Below are 7,859 nucleotides of genomic sequence, written 5' to 3'. Positions count from 1 at the left end.
ATAAAGTTTTTTTATACTCCAGAACAATCCTGAATGTTCGGAGTATACTTGAGGAATATTCAGCAGGGTTTCCGGAAATGGACGAGGGCACAACAGTGTGGGGCTTGAGCCTCATGGTCACTTTTGTAGTGAAGTGAAGAGATAAGAGGTTGTAGTGAGTTATGGGGAAGGGTGACAGCAGTCATTGGGTAACCAGAACACTATGTGGAGACTGGAAGCAGGTTATACTGTGCTGATCATTATCACCTCCCATGGACATGGGAGGTCTCAAAGGCAAGTACACAGTAGCAGCATCTAGCTTTGAGGACTGCGATGTAAGTTGGTACCTGCATTTATATAGCACCTTTCACAACCATGGGACGTCCCAAAGCATTTTACAGCCAATGGAGTACTTTTGAGGTATAGTCACTTGTTATAATGTCGGAAAAACTGCAACCAATTTGTGCACAGCAAGCTCCCATAAACAGCAGTGCGACAACAATTGATAGTCCGTTGCAGCAATGATGATAAGTGCTAGCCAGGAGAATAGTTACGGCATCTTTTACATCCACCTGAGAGGACAGGTAGGAGCAATTTCACCTGAAAGGCAGCAGCTCCGGCAGCTCTCACTTTGTATTGCATTGGGAGTGTCAAGCTAGAATATACGCTCAAGGATCTGGAGTGGCACCTGAATCCACAGCTGTCTGACTCAGAGGGGTGTATTTGTTTTCTAAAGAATTGATGGATTCTGTTTCAACAGTTTGTGGCTGAGAATTTCACATTCTAAGTGCCCAATGCTGTGTAAAGGATATTTTTCTAACCATCCCCTTAATTGTGTTTTCCAATAATCTTGAATTTCTTTCTATTGTTTCATGGATGTGGGTGTCACTGGCCAGGCAGCCTTTAATTACCCCTTTCTAGTTGCCCTTTCAAAGGTGGTGGTCAGCCACCTTCTTGAACCACTGCAGTCCACATGATGAAGTGACACCCAGAGTGCTGTTAGAGAGGGAGTTAAATTTGTTTTATCGTGTTAAGGTCTCCACAGACATTGGGAATCAATCTGCTACTAATTTACCCTGCCGTAATCCTTAATTACCTTAAAGACTCTATCAGATCAACTCTTAACTCCCACAGTTCTTTTAAAAAAAGCTAGGCCAGGTCAGCACGGTGGCGCAGTGTGTTAGCACTGCGGCCTCATGGCCCCGAGGTCCCAGGTTCGATCCCGGCTCTGGGTCACTGTCCGTGTGGAGTTTGCACATTCTCCTCGTGTTTGCGTGGGTTTCGCCCCCACAACCCAAAAGATGTGCAAGCTAGGTGGATTGAACACGCTAAATTGCCCCTTAATTGAAAGGAAAAATGAATTGGGTACTCTAAAAAAAATTTTAAAGAAAAAAAAAAGCGAGGCCAGAATTTTACATTGGTCGAACAAATGTGCGCCTGACCCGGAAGCACGTGAATTGTGCGAGAAGATATTGTGCGCGCACCCTGACGTCATCCTGCTCGCACACAACACTATGGTCAGTAGGCACACGTAGAAGTCTGAAGTACGCCCACCGACAATTAAGGAGGCAATTAAGCCCATCAAGGAGGCAATTGGTGCCATTTTAACTGGTGGTCAGGCCAATTGGCCAGGCAGCCTTCACATTTTCACAACAAACATGTTCCAGGAAGAGTAAAACATCTGGAGTGATAAAAAAATAAAAAAAGACATTTGAAGCCTGAAGGGCTGTGCGGTTTACTGCCATATGCGTACGTTTTCTGTGTGGATGCAGTTCGTAGAAATTCCTGGAGTTCATTTCAGTTACACAGAACTGTAACACCCGGAAGCAACCCTACAGGAACTGTCAGCATTCTGGGTGCTTGCTGGAAACAACCACCCATACTCTGACTTTGTTCGGTGCCTGCCCCCCCCCCCCCTTCATGCACCCCACTTCCCCCCTCACCCCCACCCCGGGAGCGCTGAGCCTTTGTCAGTGTGCATTGCATGCTGGCTGCCAGTTAATTGGCCACTCAATGTGAAATCTCATTCAGAGGCTAATCGCATACGGAAGCGCATATCAAGTCCACTTCTGAGTTCACCAATCATGGCCTCCTGACAAGCACAGGATTCAGCCTCTGAATTCTCAACTCCCTCTTCATGAGTATAACTGAAGTGGAATTCGGCAAGATAGCACATGACCTGACCAGAAAGATAAGTTTCCAATAAAGCAGGGAGCGAGACTCATGATAAAAGGTCTCCTGGCGCGATTTAATGGAAATGAACAGTCAGGTGCATTTAGCCGGGTGGTTTCCTGGCTCTGGCAGTGTCCAGAATGACCCCATTATTAAACAGGACTCAGCTTCATTTCTGGGTCTTAGCGAAGAACGGCCTGCCATGGCCGCACTGGCTCCGCTCACCAGTGCAGGATGAGATCGGGGCACCATTTTTAAATCTCTAGACCCCTCCATCATGGACTCCGGACCCCCGGATCCCCAGTGCACCAACTCACCAATTAACCAATCAGGGGGTCATCGAGATCCCAACACAGCTCATAAGGGCAGGACATGTCTGGGCCCAATACCCGGCGTGGGTAAGATGCAATCTGGCACCTTTGTCAGCTTGACAGTGCCAACCAGGCACTGCTAGGGTGACACCCAAGTGGCACTGCCAGGGTGCACAGGTGGCACTGTCAGGGTGCCAGGCTGGCACTGCCAAGGTGCCCGGGTGGTATCAGGATGCAAGGGTACAACCCTGCCTTGGTCCATATTTGTGGAAACCAGTGCTAAACGGCGTCCACTCGGTGTCTCCGAGGCGAGGTCGTTTGATCCCGGGCGCTGGGTAGATCTGGCGTAGACATATTCGAGTGAGACTAACTACTCACTTAAATATGCAAATCTGGATGACGCCCTCAATAAGCGGGATCCAGATCGCGTTGCCTCGTGAGATCTCATTAGATCTCGCAAGTTGTGACGAAACCGATAGATCACGCCCTCCAATTCAGACATCAGCTTGTCTTGTTCTTTATTGTCAGGCTGCGCCTGTGACACAGCTGCAGCAGTCTCAGTTTGTTAAACAAGCAATGCCTTCTACCAAGGAATTGATTCTACTACGTAACATGTTATATAGTGTTCGGTGCATTGTCAAATCACTTATGTCAGCTAATTAGTGTTGTCAACTTTGGTTGGATATAGTCCTGGATGTCATCACATGGCCACCTGACATGAGTAGCCCCACCCTCCCACTCTTGCTATTGATTGCCACAATATGGCCACCTCGTGACACCTTCCCAAAGCCAATTGGAAAACCAATACATTCCTCAATAACCAATTAGATAATTCTTGATCGAGTCAAAGAGCCTCTTCTTTTCCATCTCTAATATTTTTATAACTAATAAGCAATCGTGTTCAGAACCTTATAAAAACATATATTTTTAACAATCCAATGATTTTTCTCCCCTGTCCAGGAGTTTTGGAGTCTCCAGGCCAATCCTGGGGAATTGGGGCAACCTGGTGCAATATGATTGTAACAAAATGAGGCACATCTCCTATCTTCTTACCCAACTCCAAACAAAAATCACAACTGTCATCCCCCAGATTGAAATCTGCGGCAGTAACGGTGAGCACGCACTGTAGAAGAGCAAGGCAGATTTGGAAAGCTGTGTCACTTACATGTCACTAAGAAGAACAAAGTCCCACTGAGGCTGCAGTTGTCTCTGTGCAAGCTGATAACCGAATCAGGTGGTCCAGGTCCCCTTTGTCCTCCCACAGGATGACAGTCACAAACAGACCTCTGTAGCCAAACACAAAAATATTAAGTTTGGCTCATTTTTTAACTCTGACTGGAGTCCAGTGTTCCTTAGCTGCTCAACCGCCCTGTCTACCTCAGTGACAGAGCAAGTGTTGGACCTGAAATAAAAACATAAAGTGCTGGAAAGACTCAGCAGGTCTGGAAGTATCCATGGAGAAAGAAACAGAGTTAATGTTTCAAATGCAATATGACCCTTCTTCAGAAGTGTTGTGCTCTTCAGTTTTACATTTATTTGAGGCGATGGTTGTCAGGGCAATGGCACCACGTTCCATTCCAGACACCTGCTATTGGCATGAGGAAGAAAGGTAAAGGTAAGTTTAGACATGGAGCAAAGCTCTGTCTGCATTTTCCCAAACACACCCCAAGTGCGGGGACACCACAGGTTGGAAACAGAGTTAAATGACTGTACCTCTATGCCATCCCTTCAAACACCAACTCCTCTGCCCCGAAAGGTCTTTCTCCACACAGAGAAGCCTGTCATAGGTTGGATGCTCTGGATGCAATTATCACTTGCTTCGTAATGCTGCTGTGTGCCTGACAGTGTTAATTTCCAGAGAGAATGACTCAGATCACATGGCAACAGCCCAAAAAAGAACTGGTTGCATTCAACAGATTACTCATTGATACAAATTCCATTGTTGTCTAAGGAACACGCACTGCCTCAGGCCGTGGGTGAGATTGAAGTGCGAATCCACCACACATAGTGACGAAGTTTGATTGACAGCCGGCAGGACTCCAATCATGTCACAGGCTGCACATTGCATGCAGTCTAAGAGCAGCGTACGGTGACACCTGCAGTGCGACATGTCACCCGCATTCAGGCTTCACAAGGAACTCATCCTGCCTTGAATGTGTCGGAAATTTCAGCCCACCAGACATTGCCGACGGCAGTTGGCTTGTATATAACCGTAAAGGGGGTGACTCATTTTTCCCATATTGGCAAAAGCAGAACAATTCTGACAGGACAAGATCCTAATGACTTACACACTTTTCTATTTTTTGAATGAATGCATACGATGTCCGACTCACTTATTCTAATTGCACATGACTCCCTCTACTAATGCTGACTCCCTCTACTAACGCTGGGAGTGATTCTCTGCCCGCGTGCGCCCAGTGCACATCTCGCTATGCCGGGAGAATAGGCGTTCGCACCGTGCGCAGAACAGAGCGTGATGTTCCCGGCCCGCTGTGGCGGACGTATTCTGGATCATGCCCTCGGTGGGCGTGTACCAGATTAGCATCTTTAAATAAGGATTTAAATATGCTTCGTCAGATTAAAGCCAGATTCTCCAGGCTCCCAAGATTCTGCCCCCACGAGCCCACGGGGATCACTGCTGGTCTCCATCACCGGAGACCAGGGCCAGAATTCTTCGGCTGATCCTCTAGTCCGACCAGCAACGCAGTCCCGCTGTGGATTTCCCAGGGCAATGGGGTGGTTTCGATGGGAATTCCCACTGACAGCAACGGGACCAGACAATCCTGCCACCAGCGAACAGAGCACCGCCGAGAAACATGCAGCTGGGAGGCCAGAGAATCCTGCCCTCGACGTCATGACCTCAGAGGCTGTAGGTGGCTGGGGACATGGCAGGGCAGTTGCCGGCACCCAGTAAGGATGAGTTCCTGACGATGTAGTGCCCATCATAGTGGTAACTTTATAAGCCGTTCACATAAACATTGAACTATAGGTACAGGAGGTGGCCACCCTGCACTTTGAACCTGCTTTGCCATTCAATCAGATTATGACTGATCTGTGCCACAGCTCCATTTACCCACCTATTCTCCATATCCTTTGATACTTTTACTCAACAGAAATCTTTCCAGCTCAGTCCCAGTAGCTCCAGTTGTCTCCCGGAGTCTTTTGGAAGACAGAGTTCCACATTTCCACCATTCTTTGTGTGAAATGACTGCCAAATTTCTCCACTCATCCAGTGATAACCAGTAACCATTAGAGAGAAGGCCTAATTGGCAGAGATGTCAGTCTGGCAGCCAATCTACCAGACAGCGAGTACCTTGCAGGCTACTTGACTGTGGAGGGCATCACACAGAGCTCAAACAAACTTCACTAGATATTTACACATGTAACCTTCCCAGTAGGGTCACTCGGCAGTGAAGGTTGTAGTATAATGGAGTATGTTAGACTAAGTCTGATAAAGGGTTAACTGTAATAGTCTGTGATGTCATAGAAGGGAGTGACACACACTCATGTGATGTGAGACTCTGGGGCAGTGTAAAGTGAAAATCAGAGGATAAATAGTATGGTCAGATATGTTAGGACTGTTCTTCATTGTCTGTAAATATCTTTAAATAAATGTTAGTGTTTATAGCTAGCAGTCGTCAGAAATCATTGAAACCATTCCAACCCAACAGCACAATAACATAGGGTGGAAATCATTAAAAAGATGAGACTAAAAAAATCTCTACCTCTACTGGAGAGTTTTGAGAAGGTTGCAGGCCTAAATCATAGAATAGAATCTCTACAATGCAGGAGGCCATTCAGCCCATTGACCTAGAACATAGAACAGTACAGCACAGAACAGGCCCTTCGGCCCTCGATGTTATGCCGAGCTTTGAACCAGCCCTCTGAATGAAAGAGACCCACCCCCATAGCTATCACATAACCTGTACATCCCTGGACACTAAGGGACAATTTTATCGTGGCCAATCCACCTAACCTGCACAGCTTTGGACCATGGGAGGAAACCAGAGCACCCGGAGGAAATGCATGCAGACATGCAAACTCCACACAGTGACCCAAGACTGTTGAACCCAGCTCCTTGGTGCGCTGAGGCAGCAGTGCTATCCACTGTGCCACCATGCCACTCACAATCAGGTTGAAGCGTGGCCAAAGTCTAGAACTGAGCCACCCATCTTCTCCCCAGGCGGGCACCTCTTCCAGGTGGAGTATGCCCAGGAGGCAGCGAAGAAGGCCCCGGTGGCACTTGGTGTTCAAGGAAAGGAAATTGTTGTCCTTGCAGTGGAAAATAAATCTGTAACCAAATTACAGGGGGAAAGAACTTGAAGAAAGATCTGTACACTAGATAACAATGTTTGCATGGTTTTTGCAGGCCTCGCAGCTGATGCCAGGATAGTTAGTTATAAATAGGGCTCATGCAGAGTGTCAGAGCCATCAATTCACTGTGGAGGACCCAGTCATACTTGAGTACATCACAAGATATATCACCAGCTTGAAACAGCATTACACTCAAAGTAATGGGTGCAGACCATTTAGTCTTTCTGCACTGATTGTTGGTTTTGACTTCCATAGAACTCCAAGATTGTACCAAACTGACCCATCAGACACCTACCATGGCTGGAAGGTGTTTGGCATAGGAAGAAGTGCAAAGACAGTCAGGAATTCCTGGAGAAAAACTACAAGAGAGTCGCTCGATTTTGCACAGTCTTGGATCTCACAGCAAGGCCAGACAGTGAGAAGATCAGCACATTGTTGTATACAATGGGCAACTGTGCAGACAACATTTTAGTTCCCCAGGGGATCGGTCAGACTGAAGCCACATATGCCGAAGTTATTGACAAATTGGAGACATGTTTCTAACACAGAAGGAACACCATCATGGACCATGTGAAATTCCATATATATATCCAGAGACATGAAGAAAACATTGATGCGTTTATTAATGATTTGTACCAATTATCAGAAGATTGCGAGCATGATTTCAAGCTGAAAGAGGAGTTAATTCATGACAGAATAGTTATTGAAGTAGTGAACGATGCAGTATCAGATTATTTGTAGACCCTGGTGACGGTAATCCAATTAAATTGGCCAGCCAAGATCAGGAGGAAAGACTGCTCAGCAGACAGAGGAAGAGAGAGTGAGAGATAGCTAAATTTGTAAAAAAAAAAAAAGGAAAATAGAGGGGAGATATATGCAACATGAAAAGCAATTAATGGCGGCAGCCAAGACTAACTGCTGCTAGTGCAGAAGAGAAAGACACGGGCACGGATTGTCACATTCAAGATGTCTAATGCCATTGGCACAAAAAATGGGGCATTTTCAGGCAGTATGCCGCAGTAGAAAAGACAGGCAGAACACTCTGAATGAAACATTTTGAAAGGAAACAGAGTCCACGAAGTT

General features: G+C 46.6%; 1 pseudogene; it reads left to right on the top strand.

Moving 5' to 3' along the window:
- The first annotated feature begins 257 nt into the window (after positions 1-257).
- LOC140417762 (proteasome subunit alpha type-7 pseudogene) lies at positions 258-7,319 on the top strand (annotated as a pseudogene).
- The last annotated feature ends 540 nt before the right edge of the window (positions 7,320-7,859 follow it).

The sequence above is a fragment of the Scyliorhinus torazame genome, chromosome 1 (genome assembly GCF_047496885.1).
Source record: "Scyliorhinus torazame isolate Kashiwa2021f chromosome 1, sScyTor2.1, whole genome shotgun sequence".
NCBI lineage: Eukaryota > Metazoa > Chordata > Chondrichthyes > Carcharhiniformes > Scyliorhinidae > Scyliorhinus > Scyliorhinus torazame.
Note: the sequence above shows the minus strand (reverse complement) of the source record. Positions and strands in the feature narration are given on the sequence as shown.